Source organism: Pan paniscus, chromosome 4 (assembly GCF_029289425.2).
Source record: "Pan paniscus chromosome 4, NHGRI_mPanPan1-v2.0_pri, whole genome shotgun sequence".
Taxonomy (NCBI): domain Eukaryota; kingdom Metazoa; phylum Chordata; class Mammalia; order Primates; family Hominidae; genus Pan; species Pan paniscus.
This window is the reverse complement of record NC_073253.2, coordinates 105,952,150-105,977,971: the sequence shown is the minus strand read 5'-3', so window position 1 is coordinate 105,977,971 and position 25,822 is coordinate 105,952,150. Positions and strand designations below refer to the sequence as shown.

At 38.0% G+C, this 25,822-nt stretch overlaps 1 protein-coding gene and 1 non-coding gene across 7 annotated transcripts in view; both read left to right on the top strand.

Moving 5' to 3' along the window:
- TMEM232 (transmembrane protein 232) overlaps nt 1-25,822 on the top strand; it is a 335,529-nt gene that overhangs the window by 28,351 nt on the left and 281,356 nt on the right. The gene's annotated exons all lie outside the window — the stretch shown is intronic.
- On the top strand, nt 25,370-25,502 carry LOC112439969 (small nucleolar RNA SNORA51). The gene has a single exon (XR_003028187.1). It is a non-coding gene; the product is annotated as a small nucleolar RNA SNORA51 (small nucleolar RNA).

Here is a 25,822-nt window from a genome sequence, read left to right as displayed (position 1 = left end):
CTGTTCAGATTAAGAATTTCTTCATGGTTCAATCTTGGTAGGTTGTATGTGTTTAGCAATTTACTTCCTCTAAATTTTCCGATTTTTTGGCGTAGAGTTGCTCATAGTAGCCATTAATGGTCCTTTGAATTTCTGCGGTATCTATTGCAATGTCTCTTTTTTCATCTCTGATTTTATTTGAGTCATCTACCTTTTTTTTTCTTAATTTGTCTAACTAAAGGTTTTCCAAGTTTGTTTATCTTTTCAAAAAACTGGCTTTCATGGTAATTGATTTTTTTGATTTTTTTCTTCATTTCAAAGTCACTTATTTTTGCTGTAATCTTTAGATTAGACTGGGTCTCACCTGGGGTCAGCATGTCTCATTTCTTTTCTTCTACTAATTTTGGGTTTGATTGGCTCTTGCTTTTCTAGTTCTTTAAGATGCATCATTAGGTTACTTATTTGAAGTTTTTCTTCTTTTTTGATGTAGACATTTATAGCAATAAATTCTCCTCTTAGTACTGCTCTCATTATATCCCATAGATTTTGGTATGTTGTGTTTCCATTAACATTTGTTTCAATAAATTTTTAAATTTCCACCTTAATTTCTTCATTGACCCACTTGTTATTCAGGTGCACATCGTTTAATTTTCACGTGTTTGTATAGTTTCCAAAATTCCTCTTCTGTTGGTTTCTAGTTGGATTGCATTGTGTTCAGAGAAGATGCCTGATTACAATTTCACTTTTTAAAAATTTTTTGGACCCAATTCTGTGACCTAACATATGGTCTATTCTAGAGAATGATCCATGTGCTGAAGAGAAGAATGTGTATTCTGCAGCTGTTGGATGAAATGTTCTGTAAATATTTATTAGGTCCATTTGTCCTATAGTGCTAATTAAATTTGATGTTTCTGTGTCGATTTTCTGTTTGGAAGATCTGTCTAATGCTGAAAGTGGGGTATTCAAGTCTCCAGCTATTCATTCACTGAGATCTATTTCTCTCTTTAGCTCTAATAACATTTGCCTTATGTATCTGTGTGCTCCAGTTTTAGGTGCATATATATTTCCAATTTTTATATCATCTTGCTGGATTGACCGCTTTATCATTTAATAATGACCTTGTTTCTCTCTTCTTACGGTTTTTGTCTTGAACTCTATTTTGTTTAAATAAGTATAGCAACTCCTTCTGTGTTTTGGTTTTCATTCACGTGGAATATCTTTTTTTCCATCTCTTTATTTTGAGTCTATTTGTATCTTTACGGGTGAAGTATGTTTCTTGTAAAGGAGAGATCATTAGGTCTTGTTTTTTCATCCATTTGGCCACTATATTTTTTTTTATTGAAGAGTTCACCCCATTTACATTCAATGTTATTGTGGAAAAGTAGGGACTTACTCCTGCCATTTTGTTATTTGTTTTGCGGTCTTCTGTTCCCTCTTTCCTTTCTTCCTGTCTTTGTTTTTATTTATTTAAGTGAAATTGATTTTCTCTGGTGGTATGACTTAATTTCTTGCTTTTTATTTTTTGTGAATCTGTTGCATATTTTTCAATTTGCACTTACCATTAGGCTTGCAAATACTATCTTATAACCCATTATTTTAAACTGATGACAACAGTGCTGATTGCATAATGAAATAAACATACAAAAAGAAAACTAATAAAAACTCTACTTTTTAACTTCATCCACCTGTTTTTTAACTTTATGTCTTACTATACTGTCTATGTCTCAAAAAGTTTTGTAGTTATTGTTTTTGATTGGTTCATCTTTTAGTTTTTCTACTTAAGAGTAGTTTACATACCATGATTACAATGCTATAATATTCTGAAGTTTTCTGCATGCCTACTATTTCCAGTGAATTTTGTGCCTTCACATGATTTCTTATTTCTCATTAATGTCCTTTTCTTTCTGTGAAGAAGTCCCTTTAGCATTTCTTGTAGGAAAGGACTGGTGTTGATGAAATCCCTTAACTTGTGTTTGCCTTGGAAAGTCTTTTTTCTTCTTCATACTTGAAGGATATTTTCACCAGATATATACTATTCAGGATTCCAAGAGCCTGCTTGTTGCTCTATCCCTACTATGACCAAGCTGGGACCTAAAGTGCAAGACAATGTCACCTTTACCTGCCCCTCTGCTTTTTTGCAGAGAGAAAGAGTCTTTTACTGTAGCCACCATAACTGCAAGTGTACTGGATCTCACCTGGAGTCAGCATGTATTAGATTCTCACCCAAGGCTCATGGCCTAATACCTGGATATTTCTGTTGGTTATTTAGAACCCAAGGGCTCTTTAGTCAGCAGGTGATGAATCTTCCCAGGACTGAGTTCTTCCCTTCAAGGCAGCAGGTTTCCTTTTGGCCTGGGGTGTGTCTAAAAATGTCTTCATAAGCTGGGGTCTGGAACAGGAGCCTCATGACTCTGCATGGTGCCTAACCTATTGTGGCTGAGCTGGTATCCAAGATGTAAGACAAAGTCCCCTTTACTCTTCACTCTCCTGTTCTTAAGCAGAAGGAAGGAGTCTCTTTCATTGCTGCAAGCTGCACTGCCTGGGGTTGGAAGAGGGATGAAGCAAGCATTCCTTTTAGCTGCCCTGGCTGTTGCCTCTCTAGGCTGGTGCCACTGTAGTCCACTGGCTCTGAGTCCAACCCAACACTAGTTGTTGCCTGGGAATTGCAGTCTTTGTGTCCATGACTACCTTTCAAGTTTGTCTAGGACTGCAGAGCACTTTGGCCTGTGGTGCCAAGGCTTGCCAAGAAACTCAAATTCCAACTGCTGGGATGGGTGATTCCCTTCTAGCTAAGTCTGGTCCAACTGCTACTTTCATGCACAGGTGCTGGCTGTGCCCAGCAGAGCTTTGTTATCCACTGTGACAGGGCAGCATTGAGTTCAACGTTAAGTCCTGCAGTCACTGCACTCTCCCTTCTCCAATTACACACGTTCTTTTTCTGTGCCATGGTGCCATCGGCTGGGGAATGGGGTAGGTGTGGTTTTGATGATTCATGACTGTCTCTCTGACCCTCTTCAATGCCTCTTTCAGTAATATGAAGTTAAAATCAGGTACTGTAATTGTTCATCTGATTTTTGGTTCTTGTGATAGTGCTTTTCTGTGTGCACATGTTAAAATTTGGTGTTCTTGCAAGGGAGGAGGTGCCAAGTGGTGTAGGCTTCTATTCTGCCATCTTGCTTCCACTTTTACAATTTTATTTGGATATTCCTTTTTCTGAAAATTTCTCCCTTTTGGTTGATATCATCCAAGGGAGGACTTTGAAGACTACATAAAATAATTTAGAGATTTGAAGAGGACAGGTCTCATTTTTTTAAAATTATAGCATTTAGGGGATCAAATTGGAATTCTGAAATGCCCTTGTTCTCTTTTTAATTCCTATGTGAAACACCATCCTCTGCTATGTCAATGAGAATGCAAAAGCTACTGTATTTCTTTTCATTATGTGAAAAGGCTCTTATCCTATGCTGTTGTCTTTTCATTTCACAGAGAAATGAGATAATCACTGCATTGGGATTATTTCTTTAGGAGCTCTTGAGATGTGATGATGTGTTGCATTGTCTGCAGTATTGCTGAGATGCCTTGAGGAGCTGGGTGGAAGAATATTCAATGTGATGTACTTTTAATAATTCTTGAGAATTTGAGATTAAAAATAAAAATGAAAAGCCCTCAGTCAGTCAGAAATAGAGGAAAGAGGCAAAATGGGCATTGGAAGACCACCTTTATACGCATTCTGTGTCCTCGGGTTCAAATTGATGAACTACAATTTTGGTTAGAGTTGTATTCCTTTTGTGACATTTATAACCTTTGCAGCATTTATAACATTTGTAACATAGAAACATTAGAAAAATAATCAATAATACAGTGAGTAACTGAGAGGTCCACTGTGGTAAAGACAATAGAAAAGAAACAACATATTATAGAAAAGAACATACATTTTGATAGTTGGAACATACATCACCTGAGCATACATTTTGGTAGTCTGTGAATAATCAGATAAATTTTTCCTTTTTCTTTGTATTTGTACCTCAAAATATCTTTGATTTCATTTAGAACTGTAATTAACTGATCATTTATAATATCTCATCTCTGGTTTGGACAATCTTTTGCTGCTGGGAGTACAGCTTGAGAAGGATCGAGTTCAAATTCCCAAAATACTTGGTTATCAATGTCTTCATTATTATAAGTGTTATTTTTTTCCTAGAAGTAACTTCCCTATGAAGCCAGTATTACACCAAATAGCAGTTTAATTTAAATCAAATATTATCTGATTGCAAGCAAGATCTGAAACAGTTATAGTCTCATTCCTTTTCCCTTCCCAACAGAAGCATCCTTTTCCTATATAGCATATATTATTTTGGAGGGGGGTTGAAATTAGGGTCCGTGATTTCAGGATTCCACACATTTTGGGGACAGTACCATTCTTCCTGAATGTCTTTACTGTGTAGAACTGAAATTGAAGTATTTTATACACACACATACACACACACACACACGCGCGCGCGCACACACACACACACACACATATATATATATATACATACACACACACACACACACATACTGTATATGCAGGGTGCTTAACCCTGGTAGTAATTTTTCAGAAAAAAGAGGGTCTATATTTTTTCCACAAATGTATACCTTCTGCTTCTGCATCCAAAATGGCTGGTCATGTTTTAGAGGCACTCTGCTTCCATTTGAATTAGCATGGTCAGCAAACCTTGTTGAGTTTGAACACATGCCTTTTCCCATTGCTGAGTTTTGGCATAGTTCCTCATTACTTGAGCAGTTTGATTTACCCACTTAGCAGCAGCATCATTATCTTTCCATACAGCTTCCCAACCCTTATATTCCTTCTGAAAGAGTATTCCTTCTATTTAGATTGGTAAGTATTGACTCTTCTTGTCAATATATTTCTTTATTAAATACATTCCCAACTTGTCCTAATATCCTAAGTCCTGCCCCTATAGCACCTAATGCTGTTTTGACCTTAGTTGGCCAGTGCTGTGTTATCAAACATGTTTGGGTTGTTGATAAGACATGTTTGATAAGACAGCAAACATGTTGTTGCCATTGGGCATTTATAGCAGAAGTGCAGTTTGGGTACAGGTTGACAACCCAAAATGTTGGGTGTTCCAAGTTAAGGTGAGATGGGTAGTAGTTACCTGTAGATATAGTTTAGTTTGGATATGCCAAAAGGCTTTCCACATTCTCTCTGGTTGGATCCTCAAATTGTCCTTCAGTGATATCCTTGTTCACCAAGTAATCCCCATTGTATGAATCCCAGTTTCATTAGAATGTTTCATAGACCTCCAGTCACAAAAATAAGGTCCCTAACCCCCAGAACAAGAAATACTATGACAAGGCACACTAGCTGAAGCTGTCTTCCATTTTATCAGGGCTTTTGGATACTAACTGATTAACTATATTCATAGTAATACAGTGATCTACTTGCAAAGTATTAAAAACTGCCCAATCAGGCATGGAATTGGGAAGAACTTCCTGGATGTGTTTCCTTAAACGGGGGCCCTGGTAGTATCTTAATCCTAAAAAGAAGATGCTGTAGGAGCACTGGGCTAGTTACAAAAACTTGACATCAGGGTTTCAATGTCCACTTGATAATGAAAAATAAAGGTTTGCCCTACTTCCATATTAATTAGATTAGTGGTTTTCTAGTAAGAGGAACGGGAATCAAGCAAAGGAGGGGGAATTACCAGACATTCAGTCATCATAACAAAAATACAAAAACAAAAGGTATATGTTAAAAAAATTGACATGAGTACAGACCTGGTCCAGTATTTTGGAAAATGCTGTTTACTCAGATGTCATCTACTTTCCATCCTTGAAGGGCTCAGGAATCTTAGAGGTCTTTAACTGGAGATCTCTGGTAGACTCAGAAGTCCATTCAGGTGTTGGAGTTTTCTTTAAATGAGAAATGTAACACCAGGAGTCAACCATATCAAGTTTAGTTGCACAGTGATTATAGCTGCACAGGTATGGTATGTCAATAATACTTGATAAGGTTCTCTCCAACAAAGTTCAGGTGAACCCTTTAGTTGATGTCCCTTCCAATAAACATAGTCCTATGTCTAGTGATCATGATACTTAAGAGCTTTATCGCTCAGCAGTGCACTGTAAAAAGAGTTTTATCAATTTAGCTTTTTGGGAGAGAAGTTTGGTTAAGCCTTGACAGAAATGGAGCATATCCCCTTTCAATAAGTTGGTTTCTTATTGAATGAGGATGGAGAAATCCTCTATCCAGTCTCATCCAGATTAACCTGTAATTATCTTGCGGGGGGATAATTGATGTTTTCCAAAAGGAGTTGCTCTTAGGTTAACTAAAACCAATGGAAGAGACTTGGGCCAAGTAATTTAAAAAGCTTTAGTTAATTTTGCCAGTTGGGTTTTTATTATTCTGTTTGTTCATTCCACCAATGCAGAGGACTGTGGATGGTTTACACAATAAAAATATTGGAAAATGGGCCTGATTTTACAAACTGAGAGAACTATCTGTCCCACAAAATGAGTTTCCTATCACTGTGTAATTTGGAAGGAATTCCCCAAGAGGGAGTTACCTGTTCCAAAATAAATATTTTCCTACTTCTTGTGCAGTGGCTGTTCTACAAGAAAATGCTTCAACATAATGATAAAACATGCACATCTTAACTAATACGTATTTATAACCTTGGTCTGGAGGTAATTGGATAAAATCCATTTGCCAAATTTCAAAAGCTCTGATGGGCAAAGAGAAACAACCTTGAGATCTGTGAAAAGGCTTCCCTGGATTATGCTTTGAACAAATTGGATATTTTGCATAAACCTTATAAGCTATGCTGGTAAGGGTTTCCCATAATATTGGTTTCCCCAGGCAGTCATTTTCTTAAGTCCCCAGTGAGTAAGCTTATAAACATGTTGTAGCATAGCAAACTGAAATCCCATCAGCAAAATAGGTCTGTCATTGGGTCCATACCATAAATTACAAGCAAGGGTGGGGGGCTTTTGTTAGGAGGTAGCACTCCCCCTTGATTAGCTATATCTGCCTTTTTCTCTCTCAAGCCTTTTCTTGAGTTTCACGGAGCTCCTTTTTGATAGAGTTTCTTTTAAACATAGCTACCTTTGTAGTTTCATCTGCTATTTGTGTTATAGTAGCCTTTTTGGCTGCTTCATCAGCAAAATGATTTCCTTTACCCTCCGGAGAGTCAAGTTTGGGATGTCCAGGAATTGTAATAGCCATTTATTTTTTTGTAATTGGATGGCTTCTAGGAGGAGGTCAGAAACCTGACAGCTATGTTTGCTAGATTGTCCAGAGTAGTTTAAATGTTCTTTTTGCTTTCATAACATTCCAAGGTCATGAGCTACATGTAACGTCTGTCAGTGTAAATATTAGCCATTTGTTTTTTGGCCAAATGACAAGCTCTGATGAGTGCTGTTAACTAAGCTAACTATGTTGATTTTTCTTTAGGTAAGGGATTGCTTTCTATGATGTCCACAAGGGACACAATGGCATAGCCTACCCGTTATTTCCCAAATCCATCCCTTAGGTATGATCCATCAGTGAATCAGATAACATCAGCATTTTCTGGGAGTGTCTCCTGTAAATCCTGTCTGGACATCAAAAGCTGTTCTGTGAGAAAAATACACTAATGAGTTATCTCATCAACTGTTTCAGGCAGCAAAAACAGAGGCAATGAAGAATATTACAGGGAGAGATAGTAACATGTGGATGAGAGAGTAAGAGTACTTAAGAATCCAGTCTGCTAACAGAAAAATGCTGAGTATGATATGTGAATTCCAGAGAGCTTCTACAGAGTGAGATACATATAAAGTCAACAGAGCATCCGTTACAATTTCCTGAGTGGCCTTAAGGAGCATGGCAATGGCTAAAGTGGCCCTCAGACAAGGGGGTATGCTACAGGGCATAATTGCTGACTATCAGAGCCAATAGATTATTATAAGAAAATAGGACTATACTGTCCTCCATGGTTTTGGGTTAGAACACTCAGCATGCTGCCATGGCTCTCATGAAAAAAAAAGGAAAAGCAGCAGCCCAAATATGGCCCAAAACAGGGGCTATTGTAAGATTTTCTTTTTTTTCTTGTAAAGCTCTTTGTTCTTCTGATGTTCAGTACATGGGCTTAAGTTGATCTTCTTTCAACAATGTATATAACTGCTGTACCATGAGAGTAAAATTGGAGATCCAGCTAGGGTAGCCAGCTAAACCTAAAACCCCCCTTAGCTGTCTAGTTTTTGGAGTGGGGTATACAAGAATTCTAGTTACTCAATTTGGATTTATGTGTAGTCCCCCCTTAGAAATTAAATGTTCCAAATATTTTACTTCTGTTAAGCAAAATTTGAGTTTTTCTTTGGATACCTCATGACTTCTCTTTGCTAACTGTTCCAGCAAGTACAGGGAATAGGTTTTACAATATAGCAGATTTGTGGAGCATAACAAGGGATCATCCATATACTTAAGTAGAATGGAATTTCCTTCAAAATTTAGCTCAGCATGGTCAGCCCTTAATATTTACAAAAGATAAGTTGGACTTTTGGTATAACTTGAGGCATAACATTCTAGGTATATTGAAAGCCATCTCAGGTAAAGGCAAACAAATATTTACTGACAGGGTCTATTGGTATGCTAAAGAAACACATATAAATTAATTACAGTAAAATATTAATTGCTTACAAGTATATTGGACAAAAGAGTATGAGAGCTTGGGACTGCTGGATGATGGGGAATCATAATATTGTTAATAATGCTCAAACCTTGTACAAATCTCTATCCTTTCCTATAAGATTTTCTTACTGGGAGCATGGGGCTATTACAAAGACTGAAATAAGAGATAATCCTTTATCAATGAAATCTTTGATTGTTGGTTTTATTCCTATTACAGCTTCCTGTTTTGATGGATATTGTTTAATATTCAGAAGTGGCTTATTTGGATCCACCTGTACTTGTATTGGCCACTAAAATTCCTTCTATATCAGTAGATGATTGGAACCATAGTTAGGAATATGTGTTAGCAAATCATCAAGTTCTTTTTCTGTTTTAATACTTGGTGTTTGAATTTTAATTTTAATCTGATTCAAAATTTCAGATCTGTCATTTTTAGTCAATTCTTTTTCAGTCATTTCCAAAATCGTTTTCCTTCTTTTTGAGAAGAAAATATGATCATTATAAAGTTCCAGAAAATCTCTTCCTATCAAATGTTTTGGTGTGGAAGGCACCAAAAGGAAAGAATGGTATTCATCTAAATTTCCTAATTGTAAAGGCAAAAGTTTTGATTTATATAGTGTCATTGGTTGATTAGATACCCCTAATATTTGAATAGTTTGATTACTCTGAGGAAGAAGGCTCTTTAGGAGAGGTGGGATTGAGGATAGAAAAGGTAGCTCTTGTGTCAATTAATACTTTAATTTGTTCTCTATTATATCTATCTATCTATCTATCTATCTATCTATCTATCTATCTATCTATCTATCTGTCTGTCTATTTATCTATCTATCTATCTATCTATCTATCTATCTATCTATCTATCTATCTATCTACCTACCTACCTACCTATCTACCTATTTATCTATCTTCACTTCCCCCAGATTATGACTTAAAAGCAAGGGAAAGGCCCTCTTTATTTCCTCAGAGCCTCCCATACCTCTTCTTTCTTTTATATTTATTCTTGTTAATTTCTGTGCCCGTTTCAACTTTTTGCAATCTTTCTTCAGATGTCCTGGTTCCTTGCAATAATAACAGACACATTTAGATGTTTCTGAGGTTCCCTTTGGAAAGGGAGTCCTCTATTTTGATCTGCATATCTGACCAGTGAGTTGTTGGAGTTGTAAGTTCGTGATTTTAGTGACCTTGTTATCCTTCTTTGGCTGTATAACTTTGGTCAGTTTATCAGTTTCCCTAATTCCGAAGTGTGTACACAATCCAAATTTATTTGGTGCAGTTTGACCACATTGGCCAATTGCTCATTCAATCTGTTAAGAAAGGTTGAATTTAATAAAGAATCATTTTGACAATTCCTTAGACTGTCTTCGTTCATTCCCAAATATTGTTTGAAAACCTTTTCAAATCTTTCAATATAATAGTCTAGCATAGTTTCATTTGGTCCTGTTTACAGTGCTGGACTTTAGACTGACCAGCAAGCAATCTTAGAAAATATATGGGGAATTATTTGTGCGAAACAATTTACTGGTTCTTGGGCCTTCTCCCTGTCTTCAGCTGTCTGCTTATGAAAATTGCTTAGTGGATTTTTCTAGTCAACCTTTTGATAGCCATTCTTCAGCTTTTTCTTTCAGATACCAGCATATAAATTAATTGTTATAAATCTCAATAGTCAGGTTCATAAGTCCTGGTGGTTAGATTGAATTTCTTAGTGACACCTACAGGATCTTGGGTAGGATCAGGAAACTCCTTAGCACTATCTCTGAATTATGCCTTAGTCCCGGAGATATAGGTTATTGAAGGTTCCCCACTTGGTTTAGTTTTTTCTCTAAAGAGTGCTGCTAAAACCTCAGAGGGTGGTGGAGGAGGGAGTGAAGAAAATCTGGACAAGGCAGTTCTGAAAGCAAGTGAGAGGAAGGTTCAAGAAGCAGAGGGGAAGGAGTGGTAGCAAGAGAAGGCGAAAGAGTGGAAACTTTGAATAATTTTTTCAGTCGAGAAATGATTTCCATGATATTGTGGTTCACTTCATGTATAGAAGCAATTTTATCATTCCCCTTTGTAAAGTTTCTAAATGCCATTTGAAATTCTATCCCATTCTTTCTGCTTAATTCTTGAGCCAGCTCTTTGCAATTGTGCCCATAAGTAAGCCAGTTTCGGGATCTCAAAAGAGTCTCATTTTGGCCAAATTAAACTAATTTCATTTTTAATGATGTTGGTCTAATGAGTCAAAAATTTACAAGAAGCATTATAATTTTTAGTCATAAATCCAGCTGGTGTCTTAGGAGGTGTTTTCCTTATACTTTCGGTTAGATGTATTATTTCTTATGTTTTCCCCTCTTCTCTCCTTTGTCTACACCAAGCCAAGGATGTATTTAGGGTCAAAGGTGTATTGCTAAGAAGTACACTCCTCAGGCTCTCAACCCCAAGTAGGTTACCCTCAGGTGTCTCAAGAAAGCTCAGCTTCATGCGAGGCAGTGCAGTACTCCAAATGCTAGGTGACCACCCATTTGTGAGCATTTCCCAGAGGACCTTAAGTATTTTACCTGCTTTTTTTGTTTGTTTGTTTGTTTTTGTTTTGTTTTGTTTGTTTTTGTCCTTCTGGGGTAACCCTATGGGACTGCCCATCAGGAGAGATCCCCTTCCAACACCTCTAAGAGATTTAGTTACCTAAGAATATCTGAGATTTGGGCTGGAGGGAGCAAATGTCTCATAACTTTGGAGCAATTTTATCACAATTGCTCTCAGAAGGAATATAAAAGGGTTGGTACAGACAAAAGAGGTTTGAAAAGAGAAACATTCAGCTGATCAAAGAAACCACCGTTTTAACTGCAGCGATGCTTGGTTGACCTTACTTTTCTTTCCTTTCTTCGTAGCAATTTAGAACAAAGGGATAACCCTAGGGAGAACTTAGCAAACAGATGATATACTACTCCTCTTAGAGGTCCTAAATAAAGCTAATTTAGACCTCTAGCAAAAGAGAAGGACGACTGGATTCCAGGTAACCCACCATGTAAACCCAATGGTTCCCCTAGAGTTGGTTCAAACACAATGCTTTTGTGCTGGTACCAAGAACTGAATTCCTTAAGATGAGTCCTGTGTGTCCCTGAATCTGGCTGGAATTCTGCCAACTATGCCATCTGTCAACCTAAAGGTTAAGTAAAAGACATTATACCTTAAAGACATTTTTTAAAAATTTTATTATTATACTTTAAGTTTTAGGGTACGTGTGCACAATGTGCGGTTCGTTACATATATATACATGTGACATGTTGGTGTGTTGCACCCATTACCTTGTCATTTAGCATTAGGTGTATCTCCTAATGCTATCCCTCCCCCTCCACCCACCCCACAACAGTCCCTGGTGTGTGATGTTCCCCTTCCTGTGTCCATGTGTTCTCATTGTTCAATTCCCACCTATGAGTGAGAACATGCGGTGTTTGGTTTTTTTTCCTTGCGATAGTTTGCTGAGAATGATGGTTTCTAGTTTCATCCCTGTCCTTACAAAGGACATGAACTCATCCTTTTTTATGGCTGGATAGTATTCCATGGTATATATGTGCCACATTTTCTTAATCCAGTCTATCATTGTTGGACATTTGGGTTTGTTCCAAGTCTTTGCTATTGTGAATAGTGCCACAATAAACACACGTGTGCATGTGTCTTTATAGCAGCATGATTTATAATCCTTTGGGTATATACCCAGTGATGGGATGGCTGGGTCAAATGGTATTTCTAGTTCTAGATCCCCGAGGAATCGGCACACTGACTTCCAAAATGGTTGAACTCGTTTACAGTCCCACCAACAGTGTAAAAGTGTTCCTATTTCTCCAGGACCTGTTGTTTCCTGACTTTTTAATGATCGCCATTTTAACTGGTGTGAGATGGTATCTCATTGTGGTTTGAATTTGCATTTCTCTGATGGCCAGTGATGATGAGCATTTTTTTATGTGTCTGTTGCTGCATAAATGTCTTCTTTTGAGAAGTGTCTGTTCATATCCTTTGCCTACTTGTTGATGGGGTTGTTTGTTTTTTTCTTGTAGATTTGTTTGAGTTCATTGTAGATTCTGGATATTAGCCCTTTGTCAGATGAGTAGATTGCAAAAATTTTCTCCCATTCTGTAGGTTGCCTGTTCACTCTGATGGTAGTTTCTTCTGCTGTGCAGAAGCTCTTCAGTTTAATTAGATCCCATTTGTCAGTTTGGCTTTTGTTGCCATTGCTTTCGGTGTTTTAGACATGAAGTCCTTGCCCATGCCTATGTCCTGAATGGTATTGCCTAGGTTTTCTTCTAGAGTTTTCATGGTTTTAAGTCTAACATGTAAGTCTTTAATCCATATTGAATTAATTTTTGTATAAGGTGTAAGGAAGGGATCCAGTTTCATCTTTCTATGTGTGGCTAGCCAGTTTTCCCAGCACCATTTCTTAAATAGGAAATCCTTTCCCCATTTCTTGTTTTTGTCAGGTTTGTCAAAGATCAGATGGTTGTAGATATGGGGCATTATTTCTGAGGGCTCTGTTGTGTTCCGTTGGTCTGTATCTCTGTTTTGGTACCAGTACCATGCTGTTTTGGTTACTGTAGCCTTGTAGTATAGTTTGAAGTCAGGTAGCGTGATGCCTCCAGCTTTGTTCTTTTGGCTCAGAATTGACTTGGCAATGCGGGCTCTTTTTTGGTTCCATATGAACTTTAAAGTAGTTTTTTCCAATTCCGTGAAGAAACTCATTGGTAGCTTGATGGGGATGGCATTGTATCTATAAATTACCTTGGGCAGTATGGCCATCTTCACGATATTGATTCTTCCTACCCATGAGCATGGAATGTTCTTCCATTTCTTTGTATCCTCTTTTATTTCATTGAGCAGTGGTTTGTAGTTCTCCTTGAAGAGGTCCTTCCCATCCCTTATAAGTTGGATTCCTAGGTATTTTATTCTCTTTGAAGCACTTGTGAATGGGAGTTCACTCATGATTTGGCTCTCCATTTGTTATTGGTGTATAAGAATCCTTGTGATTTTTGTACATTGATTTTGTATCCTGAGACTTTGCTGAAGTTGCTTATCAGCTTAAGGAGATTTTGGGCTGAGACAATGGGGTTTTCTAGATATACAATCATGTCATCTGCAAACAGGGACAATTTGACTTCCTCTTTTCCTAATTGAATGCCATTTATTTCCTTCTCCTGCCTAATTGCCCTGGCCAGAACTTCCAACACTATGTTGAATAGGAGTGGTGAGAGAGGGCATCTCTGTCTTGTGCCCGTTTTCAAAGGGAATGCTTCCAGTTTTTGTCCATTCAGTATGATATTGGCTGTGGGTTTGTCATAGATAGCTCTTATTATTTTGAGATACGTCCCATCAATACCTAATTTATTGAGAGTTTTTAGCATGAAGCTTGTTGAATTTTGTTAAAGGCCTTTTCTACATCTATTGAGATAATCATGTGGTTTTTGTCTTTGGTTCTTTTTATATGCTGGATTACGTTTATTGATTTTTGTATGTTGAACCAGCGTTGCATCCCAGGGATGAAGCCCACTTGATCATGGTGGATAAGCTTTTTGATGTGCTGCTGGATTTGGTTTGCCAGTATTTTATTGAGGATTTTTGCATCAATGTTCATCAAGGATATTGGTCTAAAATTCTCTTTTTTTGTGTGTCTCTGCTAGGCTTTGGTATCAGGATGATGCTGGCCTCATAAAATGAGTTAGGGAGGATTCCCTCTTTTTTCTATCAATTGGAATAGTTTCAGAAGGAATGGTACCAGCTTTTCCTTGTACCTCTGGTAGAATTCGGCTGTGAATCCATCTTGTCCTGGACTTTTTTTGGTTGGTAAGCTATTAATTATTGCCTCAATTTCAGAGCCTGTTATTGGTCTATTCAGAGATTCAACTTCTTGCTGGTTTAGTTTTTGGAGGGTGTATGTGTCAAGGAATTTATCCATTTCTTCTAGATTTTCTTGTTTATTTGCATAGAGGTGTTTATAGTATTCTCTGATGGTAGTTTGTATTTCTGTGGGATCGGTGGTGTTACCCCTTTATCATTTTTTATTGTGTCTATTTGATTCTTCTCTCTTTTCTTCTTTATTAGTCTTGCTAGCAGTCTATCAATTTTGTTGATCTTTTCAAAAAACCAGCTCCTGGATTCATTGATTTTTTGAAGGGTTTTTTGTGTCTCTATTTCCTTCAGTTCTGCTCTGATCTTAGTTATTTCTTGCCTTCTGCTAGCTTTTGAATGTGTTTGCTCTTGCTTCTCTAGTTCTTTTAATTGTGATGTTAGTGTGTCAATTTTAGATCTTTCCTGCTTTCTCTTGTGGGCATTTAGTGCTATAAATTTCCCTCTACACACTGCTTTGAATGTGTCCCAGAGATTCTGGTATGTTGTGTCTTTGTTCTCATTGGTTTCAAAGAACATCTTTATTTCTGCCTTCATTTCTTTATGTACCCAGTAGTCATTCAGGAGCAGGTTGTTCAGTTTCCATGTAGTTGAGTGGTTTTGAGTGAGTTTCTGAATCCTGAGTTCTAGTTTGATTGCACTGTGGTCTGAGAGACAGTTTGTTATAATTTCTATTCTTTTACATTTGCTGAGGAGAGCTTTACTTCCAACTATGTGTTCAATTTTGGAATAGGTGTGGTGTGGTGCTGAAAAGAATGTATATTCTGTTGATTTGGGGTGGAGAGTTCTGTAGATGTCTATTAAGTCCTCTTGGTGCAGAGCTGTGTTCAATTCCAGGATATCCTTGTGAACTTTCTGTCTCTTTGATCTGTCTAATGTTGACAGTGGGGTGTTAAAGTCTCCCATTATTATTGTGTGGGAGTCTAAGTCTCTTTGTAGGTCACTAAGGACTTGCTCTATGAATCTTGGTGCTCCTGTATTGGGTGCGTATATATTTAGGATAGTTAGTTCTTCTTGCTGAATTGATCCCTTTACCATTATGTAATGGCCTTCTTTGTCTCTGTTGATCTTTGTTGGTTTAAAGTCTGTTTTATCCAAGACTAGGATTGCAACCCCTGCCTTTTTTTGTTTTCCATTTGCTTGGTAGATCTTCCTCCATCCCTTTATTTTGAGCCTATGTGTATCTCTGCACGTGAGATGGGTTTCCTGAATACAGCACACTGATGGGTCTTGACTCTTTATCCAGTTTGCCTGTCTGTGTCTTTTAATTGTAGCATTTAGCCCATTTCCATTTAAGGTTAATATTGTTATGTGTGAATTTGATCCTGTCATTATGATGTTAGCTGGTTATTTTGCTCGTTAGTTGATGCAGTTTCTTCCTAGCCTTGATGGTCTTTACAATTTGGCATGTTTTTGCAGTGGCTGGTACCGGTTGTTCCTTTCCATGTTGAGTGCTTCCTTCAGGAGCTCTTTTAGGGCAGGCCTGGTGGTGACAGAATCTCTCAGCATTTGCTTGTCTGTAAAGTATTTTATTTCTCCTTCTCTTATGAAGCTTAGTTTGGCTGGATATGAAATTCTGGGTTGAAAATTCTTTTCCTTAAGAATGTTGAATATTGGCCCCCACTCTCTTCTGGCTTGTAGAGTTGCTGCCGAGAGATCCGCTGTTAGTCTGATGGGCTTCCCTTTGTGGGTATCCCGACCTTTCTCTCTGGTTGCACTTAACATTTTTTCCTTCATTTCAACTTTGGTGAATCTGCCAATTATGTGTCTTGGAGTTGCTCTTCTCGAGGAGTATCTTTGTGGCATTCTCTGTATTTCCTGAATTTGAATGTTGGCCTGCCTTGGTAGATTGGGGAAGTTCTCCTGGATAATATCCTACAGAGTGTTTTCCAACTTGGTTCCATTCTCCCCGTCACTTTCAGGTACACCAATCAGACGTAGATTTGGTCTTTTCACATAGTCCCATATTTCTTGGAGGCTTTGTTTGTTTCTTTTTATTCTTTTTTCTCTAAACTTCTCTTCTTGCTTCATTTCATTCATTTCGTCTTCCATCATTGATACTCTTTCTTCCAGTTGATCACATCGGCTACTGAGGCTTGTGGATTCGTCACGTAGTTCTTGTGCCGTGGTTTTCAGCTCCATCAGGTCCTTTAAGGACTTCTCTGCATTGGTTATTGTAGTTAGCCATTCATCTAATTGTTTTTCAGGGTTTTTAACTTCTTTGGCATTGGTTGGAACTTCCTCCTTTAGCTCGGAGTAGTTTGATCTTCTGAAGCCTTCTTCTCTCAACTTGTCAAAGTCATTCTCTATCCAGCTTTCTTCTGTTGCTGGTGAAGAGCTGCATTCCTTTGGAGGAGGAGAGGCGCTCTGATTTTTAGAATTTCCGGTTTTTCTGCTCTGTTTTTTCCCCATCTTTGTGGTTTTATCTACCTTTGGTCTTTGATGATAGTGACGTACAGATGGGTTTTTGGTGTGGATGTCCTTTCTGTTTGTTAGTTTTCCTTCTAACAGTCAGTACCCTCAGCTGCAGGTCTGTTGGAGTTTGCTGGAGGTCCGTTCCAGACGCTGTTTGCCTGGGTATCAGCAGCAGTGGCTGCGGAACAGTGGATATTGGTGAACCGCAAATGCTGCTGCCTGATTGTTCCTCTGGTTGTTTTGTCTCAGAGGAGTACCCAGCCATGTGAGGTGTCAGACTGCCCCTGCTGGGGGGTGCTTCCCAGTTAGGCTACTCGGGGGTCAGGGACCCGCTTGAGGAGGCAGTCTGCCTGTTCTCAGATCTCAAACTGCGTGCTGGGAGAACTGCTACTCTCTTCAAAGCTGTCAGACAGGGACATTTAAGTCTGCAGAGGTTACTGCTGCCTTTTCTTTGTCTGTGCCCTGCCCCTAGAGGTGGAGCCTACAGAGGCAGGCAGGCCTCCTTGAGCTGTGATGGGCTCTACCCAGTTCGAGCTTCTTGGCCACTTTGTTTACCTACTCAAGCCTTGGCAATGGTGGGCACCCCTCCCCCAGCCTTGCTGCTGCCTTGCAGTTTGATCTCAGACTGCTGTGCTAGCAATGAGTGATGCTCCATGGGTGTAAGACCCTCTGAGCCAGGTGTGAGATATAATCTCCTGGTGTGCCGTTTGTTAAGCCCGTTGGAAAAGCGCAGTATTAGGGTGGGAGTGACCCGATATTCCATGTGCCGTCTGTCACCCCTTTCTTTGACTAGGAAAGGGAATTCCCTGACTCCTTGCGCTTCCTGTGTGAGGCGACGTCTCGCCCTGCTTCAGCTCACACACAGTGCGCTGCACCCACTCTCCTGCACCCACTGTCCGGCACTCCCCAGTGAGATGAACCCGGTACCTCAGTTGGATATGCAGAAATCACCCATCTTCTGCATTGCTCACGTTGGGAGCTGTAGACTGGAGCTGCTGCTATTTGGCCATCTTGGCTCCACCCTCACCTTAAAGAAATTTTAAGTTAATTTTATTCTGATCCAAGTTTGAGGACTAATAGCTTGGGAAACACAGACTCAGTCAGTGCAAACTGAGAATGTGGCCGGGCGTGGTGGCTCACAACAGTAATGCCAGCGCTTTCAGAGGCCGAGGCGGGCAGATCTTGAGTCAGGAGTACCAGAGCATCCTGGCTAACAGGGTGAAACCCCATCTCCACTAAAAATACAAAAAAATTAGCCGGGCATGGTGGCGGGCGCCTGTAGTCCCAGCTACTCAGGAGGCTGAGGCAAGAGAATGGCATGAACCCAGGAGGCGGGGCTTGCAGTGAGCCGAGATCGCGCCACTGCACTCCAGCCTGGGCGACAGAGCGAGACTCCATCTCAAAAAAACAAAAAACAAACAAAAGAATTGAGAATGTGTTCCCAAATGAGCTACACAAAACACTGTATTTATACATTCTGTTACATAGGAAATAGAAGAAGGGGAGCAGTGAAGTGAAAGTGACATTCTTATAATTTTGAGTGATGCTCATTTACATTACATGTAAGATAAAGCAAATATGTGGTTACGGTATGTAGGGTAAAATGTTAATGAGCATGTAGGTTTCTTATGGTCTGGAAAGTGATGACTTATTATATCTTGCCTTTGTGTTTTATCTGATAGACAAAGTTGTAATCAGTAAACATTGATGAAATATTTGACAGAATCCAGCCCTGCAGAGGAGAGTTCAGCTTTAGTATGTAGGCCTATTTTTTATTATGCATATGGCTAACCTGAAGCCATCTTGGCCCACTTTTAGAATTTTATTTCCATTTTTCTTTTTCTGATAGTTGCAAATAAATAAAAAGTACTGGCATACAACATAAATCCAATATAAGAATTCATGGACAATTACACCTTTTGTAGCTCCTTCCTAAACCATTCATCACGTTAGCAGTTTGCATCAAAGACAAAGGGCTTCCTATGGTGAATAAAGGAGATTTGAAATATTTAACTAAGTATGCCAGAACAGGACTTTATAATTTCAGTATCAGCTCATTGTGATTTTCCTGAATAAATTAGTAAATAAGTGATTGATAGGAATGGAAATATTTCCTGTTTAAACTTTAATGATGCTTTTTAATTCATTTTCCTCATTGTCCAAAGCTTCCTTTCTTTCTTTCTTTCTTTCTTTTTTTTTTTTCCTTATACTTTGAGTTCTGGGATACATGTGCAGAACATGTAGGTTTGTTACATAGGTATGCACGTGTCATGGTGGTTTTCTACACATGCCATGGTGGTTTGCTACACATGCCATGGTGGTTTGCTGCACCCATCAACCTGTCATCTACCTTAGGTATTTCTCCTATTGCTATCCCTCCCCTACCCCCACACCCCCAACAGTCCCTAGTGTTTGACGTTCCCCTCCCTATGTCCACATGTTCTCATTGTTCAACTCCCACTTATGAGTGAGAACATGTGGTGTTTGGTTTTCTGTTCCTGTGTTAGTTTGCTGAGAATGATGGTTTCCAGCTTCATCCATGTACCTTCAAAGGACATGAATTCATCCTTTTTAATGGCTGCATTGTATTCCATGGTGTGTATGTGCTACATTTTCTTTATCCAGTCTATCATTGATGAGTATTTGGGCTGGTTCCAAGTCTTTGCTACTGTGAATAGTGCTGCAATAAGCATATGTGTGCATGTGTGTTTATAGTAGGATGATTTATAATCCTTTGGGTATATACCCAGTAATGGGATTGCTGGGTCAAATAGTATTTCTGGTTCTAGATCGTTGAGGAATCACTACACTGTCTTCCACAATGGTTGAACTAATTTACACTCCCACTAACAGTGTAAAAGCATTCCTATTTCTCCACATCCTCTATAGCATGCATTGTTTCCTGACTTTTTAATGATCGCCATTCTAAGTGGTATGATATGGTATCTCATTGTGGTTTTGATTTGCATTTCTCTAATGACCAGTGATGATGAGCCTTTTTTTCATATGTTTTTTGACCACATAAATGTCTTCTTTTGAGAAGTGTCTGTTTACCCACTTTTTGAAGGGGTTGTTTATTTCTTGTAAATTTGTTTAAATTCATTTTAGATTCTGGATATTAGCCCTTTGTCAGATGGATAGACTGAAAAGAATTTTATTCCATACTGTAGGTTGCCTGTTCACTCTGATGATACTTTCTTTTGCTGTCTAGAAGCTCTTTAGTTTAATTAGATCCCATTTGTCAATTTTGGCTTTTGTTGCCATTGCTTTTGGTGTTTTAGTCATGAAGTCTTTGCCCATGCCTATGTCCTGAATGGTATTGCCTAGGTTTTCTTCTAAGGTTTTTATGGTTTTAGGTTTTACATTTAAGTTTTTAAACCATCTTGAGTTAATTTTTGTATAAGGTGTAAGGAAGGGGTCCAGTTTCAGTTTTCTGCATATGGCTAGCCAGTTTTCCCAATACCATTTATTAAATGGGGAATCCTTTCCCCATTGTTTGTTTTTGTCAGGTTTGTCAAAGATCAGATGGTTGTAGATGTGTGACATTATTTCTGTGGCCTCTATTCTGTTTCATTGGTCTATATATCTGTTTTGGTACCAGTACCATGCTGTTTTGGTTACTGTAGCCTTGTAGTATCGTTTGAAGTCAGGTAGTGTGATGCCTCCAGGTTTGTTCTTTTTGCTTAGGATTGTCTTGGCTATATGCGCCCTTTTTTTGGTTCCATATGAAATTTAAAGAAGTTTTTTCCTAATTCTGTGAAGAAAGTCAATGGTAGCTTGATGGGGATAGCATTGAATCTATTAATTACTTTGAGCAGTATGGCCATTTTCACGATATTGATTCTTCCTATCTTGTCCAAGGGTTTCTAAAGCACCTGTAAACACTTTAAATGCTTCAGTTTTCAGTATTTTGAATATTACTGTTTTGTGTTGATTACAGATTATATTTATACTTACTATTTCTGAAAAAAAATTGCCAATTTTTAAATTTAGTACTATAAAGTTTAAATTTAAATAGTAGTTATGAATCAGTTGATGAACATATATATGTATGCAATAAATAGTATTTCTATACCTTCTTTAAATTGGCTACTCCAAGACTCTGTTTTGCTTGATTGGTTGAATATTTCCTCTCAATTGTTATTAGGCCTGCCCTTGCCCCAGGGTTTACAAAGGTCCTGGGTACTGTCAATGGAAGACAAGTCTCAATCATTTTTGGAGATTTATTTGCCAAAGTTAAGGATGCGCCTGGGAGACAGGTCTATGCCTTTCTCTCAAGATGATTTTGAGGGGTCCAAATTTAAAAGGGAAAGGGTGGTCTATTGAGAAGCATACAGTTTTCACAAAAACAAAAGGGTCAAAGGAAAAATCGGGAGAATCTTCATTTTACATAACACCGACAAATGGGGTAGGGGAACAACAAGATATGCATTTGTGTCTGGAGAGCTGGGTTGACTGCATTTTTATAAAGCTATCAATTTGCATTGCCATAGTGAAGTTTTAACAGCTCACCAGGAATTTCCCTGTGGGCAAAACATGGGGGAGGCAAGTACGTTTTCATTGTGTAGCCATCTTATTTAGCAGCCAAAAGGTGGAGGCAGGTTTGCGTGACCCAGTTCCCAGCTTGACTTTTCCTTTTGGCTAAATGAGTTTGGGGTCCCAAAATTTAATTTCCTTTCACAGTGCTCATGCATCAACAAAGCACTGGAGAGGTACCTCAGGGTATTGGGTCAATTGTCCCATCTATATGGGCTCCTTTGGTTTGTCATCCCTCTTATGGGCCACAGTTAGGCCCAGGGAAGATTTTTATGCCTCTACTAGGCTGTGGGGTCCAGTCTCCTAAGGCACAAGGCCCAGCCATTTCTTTTGAGGTGCTGTCACCTTCTGGGAATGCTACTCCAACAGAAGAATGTATCTGAATGACTTCTGTTACATTCCAGTCTCAGGAGACATCTCTCTCTCTCCACAATCCCAAGAATTTTGTTTCTCCCCATATGACACTTACTGTCATCTCTTCAACAAGCTTAGCTTTTTACTTTTGTCTTCTGAAATCATAATATAAGGCAGCTTCAGCTTTCTGCCTTGAAGTTCAGGCATGAATGGAAGAAAATCTTCATCTATCCAACTACCTATGTCTCTATGTATCTATATGGTTATCCATAAAGAAATGAAATTCTACATTTATCTTCTGCCAGAACTCATTTGTGGATAAATTAATAACTTAATTGTCAAAGCAAGACTATTAAAAATTACACACACACACACACGCACACACACACACCCTCAGAGTAGAGAAGTACAAACCATGAAGAGAGAGGAGTTACTAAACAAAATATGCAAAGCCTTCATACTTAAGAGACATCAATGATGTCCCATCACCTATATGTCTCTACTTCTCTTTTACAAACCAAACATTTTTATTTTTTTAACTATTTCCAGAAGGGACATTGTGTTACATTGCCTCACCTTTCCCTTCACACTACCTGCAAATTTCCAAATGGTGTTTTCTAATGTAAGTGTGGGACCCCAAAATGAATAAGATAATCCATTTTCCAACATATTTTGCACCAAAGGTTTGCAATTAGGATTTATAATATGTATGTATATATATGTGAATATGTGTGTGTGTGTATATACACACACATGAGAGAGAGGGAGAGACAGAGAGAGAGAGAGACAAAGAGAAAGAGAAAATTTGACTTTGTAATAGAAACCAAAACTACCTTTTTTTCCCAAAACAATAGATATAAATATAAAGCATATACTCAAACCTTATGCTCCAGGAATCTGGATAGTCCCTATGAGTTTGGATTTTATTTTATTGGCAATAAGGTTGTATTACAGGGTCTGAAATTAAAGGGTCTGAAAGGCTGGTAGAAGAGTGAAATGATTAGGAGATTTATGTTTGGGAGTCATGTAAAAGATGAGACTAGAATATCAACCTAAAGGAAAAAAATGGAGAGAAAATTAATATAGAGAGTTTATTTTGGGTCAGATTTGAGGACTGCAACCCAAGAGACAGATTCAAGTTGCCCTGAATATATGCTCCGATTAGCAGCAGTTACATGTGGGTTTTTAAAGGAAAGAAGAGGCAGTTCCTAAGCTGTTTACCAATCACTTACATTAAAATAACATAAAGTGTTGATTAGCTGTACCTGGTTCTTGTGCCACAAATTCCAAGAACATGAAGATAATGGGTGAGGCAGCACTATTCAAACTCCCCTGAGTTATTTTTCTTTTCTCAGGGGGAAGAAAGGTCAGAAGGAGAATGGTAGATAAGCAGTTATTGTATTAATCTAGGACAGAGATAATGGCATCCTGACCTGGGAGAATGAAAAAGGGATGAAAAGCAGACTTGATTAACAGTGCTCCTTTGAAGATGAGGATAAATAATACATAATGACCAATAGTAGCTCCCCAGTGATTTGATGCTACATGAGCCTGTGAACAACCTGAAGTCAGGGGAGGTCTAACAATGACCATGAAAGGAAGATTTAGACAGAGCCTTGGTCTCATGACTGTGAAGCTGCCCAGTATACCCTACATTGTTTTTGAACTTTTACATTCTTTTATTTTTTATTTTCGTACATCAGAGAGAAATATGCTTCTATACTGTTTGAGCCCTTATCTTTATTTCTGTTATATGTCGCTAAACCTAATTCAAATACGGTATTTTCTCTTATAATCTTATTTGTACTGAGGTAAAATTTGCATATAGTGAAATGTACAAATATTCATACAACTCAATAAGGGTTCAGTTATCTATAACTTAGTGGCTTAAAACAATTTTTTTTTATCAACTCATACAGTTTTGGAGTTGACTGTCTTGTCTGGATAATTATCATTTGGGGTATCTCCTTAAACCACAGGATGTGATTTGATGTCAACTGAGTCTCTAGTCATCTGAAGACTTGATTGGGTTGGACAACCAAAATGGCTCTCTCACATGCCTGGCAGTTTCTGCTTGCTGTTACTTGCGCACTTGGTTAGAACTATAAACCTGATCCTCTGTACATGGCTCTCCATGTGACATTGCCTTCTCATAGCATGGTGGCTGGATTCTGCATGTCCCAAGAGACCCAGGAGCAAACTGTAAGGCTTTTTTAGTAGTTTGGCCTCTGAAGTCCTAGAGTGTCACTTCTGCCACATTCTGTTAGTCAACTAAGTCACTAAATTAAGCCCAGATTCACAAGTATTGGGATTAGACTCTATCTCTTGTTTGGGGGAGTGGCAAGGTCGCATTGCACAACATACAGTATGGGAGATACTGCTGTGGTCATCTTTAAAAATTTAATCTGTTTCATTGAGTTTTGATACATACATATACCCATGTTACCATCCCTAATATATAATATTTCCATCATGCCACCTTCCATTCAATCCTTACACCTCCCAGAGACCATCACCATGCAGTAGTTTTGTCTGTGCTTGAATTTCTCATATATGAAATCACATAGTATGTACACTTTTGTGTTTGGCTTTTTTCACTCAATGTAGTATTTTTGAGATTTATGCATGTCGTTGCTTGTAGCATTAATTTGTTCTTTGTTGTTACTGAGAATAATCCTATTGTATAAACATACCACAAATTGTTTATCCATTTTCCCACTGACAGATGGTTGAGTTGTTTCTGGTTTGGGACTATTGCGAATAACAGTACTATAGGCATTCTTGTACAAGTCTTTTTATGACAGTGTTTTCATTGCTTTGGGAATGGAATTTCTAGGTCAGGGTGTAGGTGTACAGTTAACTTACAAAGGCACAGACAAATAGATTTCCTACATTGTTATAGCTTATTTTCACTTCCATCAGCAACATATTAGAGTTTCATTGTTCTATATTCCTCAGAATTTGGTATTGTCAGTTTTTTTAATGTTAGCAATTCTAGTTAGTATGAAATAGAAGTTCATTATGCTTTTAATTTGAATTTTTCCAAAGACTGATGATTTTGATCATATTGGCTTTGTTGATCTTTCTCAGATTTTGTTCTGTATATCACCAATATCTGCTCTTAAAACTTCACTTCTACTTTTTTGGGGTCTACTTTGCTGTTATTTTTCCCATTTGTAATGTTGGCTAATTAATTTTTAGCTTTCCCTTGCTGTTAGATGAATGTTTATGTAACATTTCCTCTGAAGTGCCATTTTCTTGCACATCATAAGTTTTTATATGTAGTATTTTACTATCATTTAATTCTAAATATTTTTCAAATTTCATTGTTATTTCTTTTTTTGAGCCGTAGGTGACCTAGAATTAGTGTTTTTTATTTCCCAATATATGTAGAGTTAATTTATCCTTTTGTTATAATTTTCTAACTCAATTGTGTTTTGATGTCAGGGAATATAATCTACTCATGTAGATTACCTACATTTTGCAATTCGTTAAGACATACTTTCTAAGCTAGCATGTGATCAAGTTTTAGAAATTGTTGGCCTCCTGGTGCTTACAACCAGCTGTGTGCTTGCATTGACTGTACAGAAAAAAGAGATAGAGTAAACACACCCCATATACAACTCAGCCCAGGTCCTGTGCCTTGTCTATATTGTGAATAGGGGGGACATAGAAAAAAACAAGAGAGAGATAAATTGTTCTTGTGTGTTTGGGAAAAATGTATATTCTCTAATAAATAAATATAGAATTCTCTATATGTCCATTTGGTCAAGCATAGTAATTATATTGCTTCTATAGCTTTGCTAAATTTTTGTTGTTTGTTGTTGCATACTTATCAGTAGTTAAAAAGAATAACTCGAACTCCTGTTTACTAATTTATTCTCACAGAGCTGCACTTACAAACCTCTTTCTCTAACATGTTTAAAATAGCTTTTCATTTCTCCAGGGGCTTAGCTCAAGTGTTTTTTTTTTCTTTTAATCTATAATATCTTG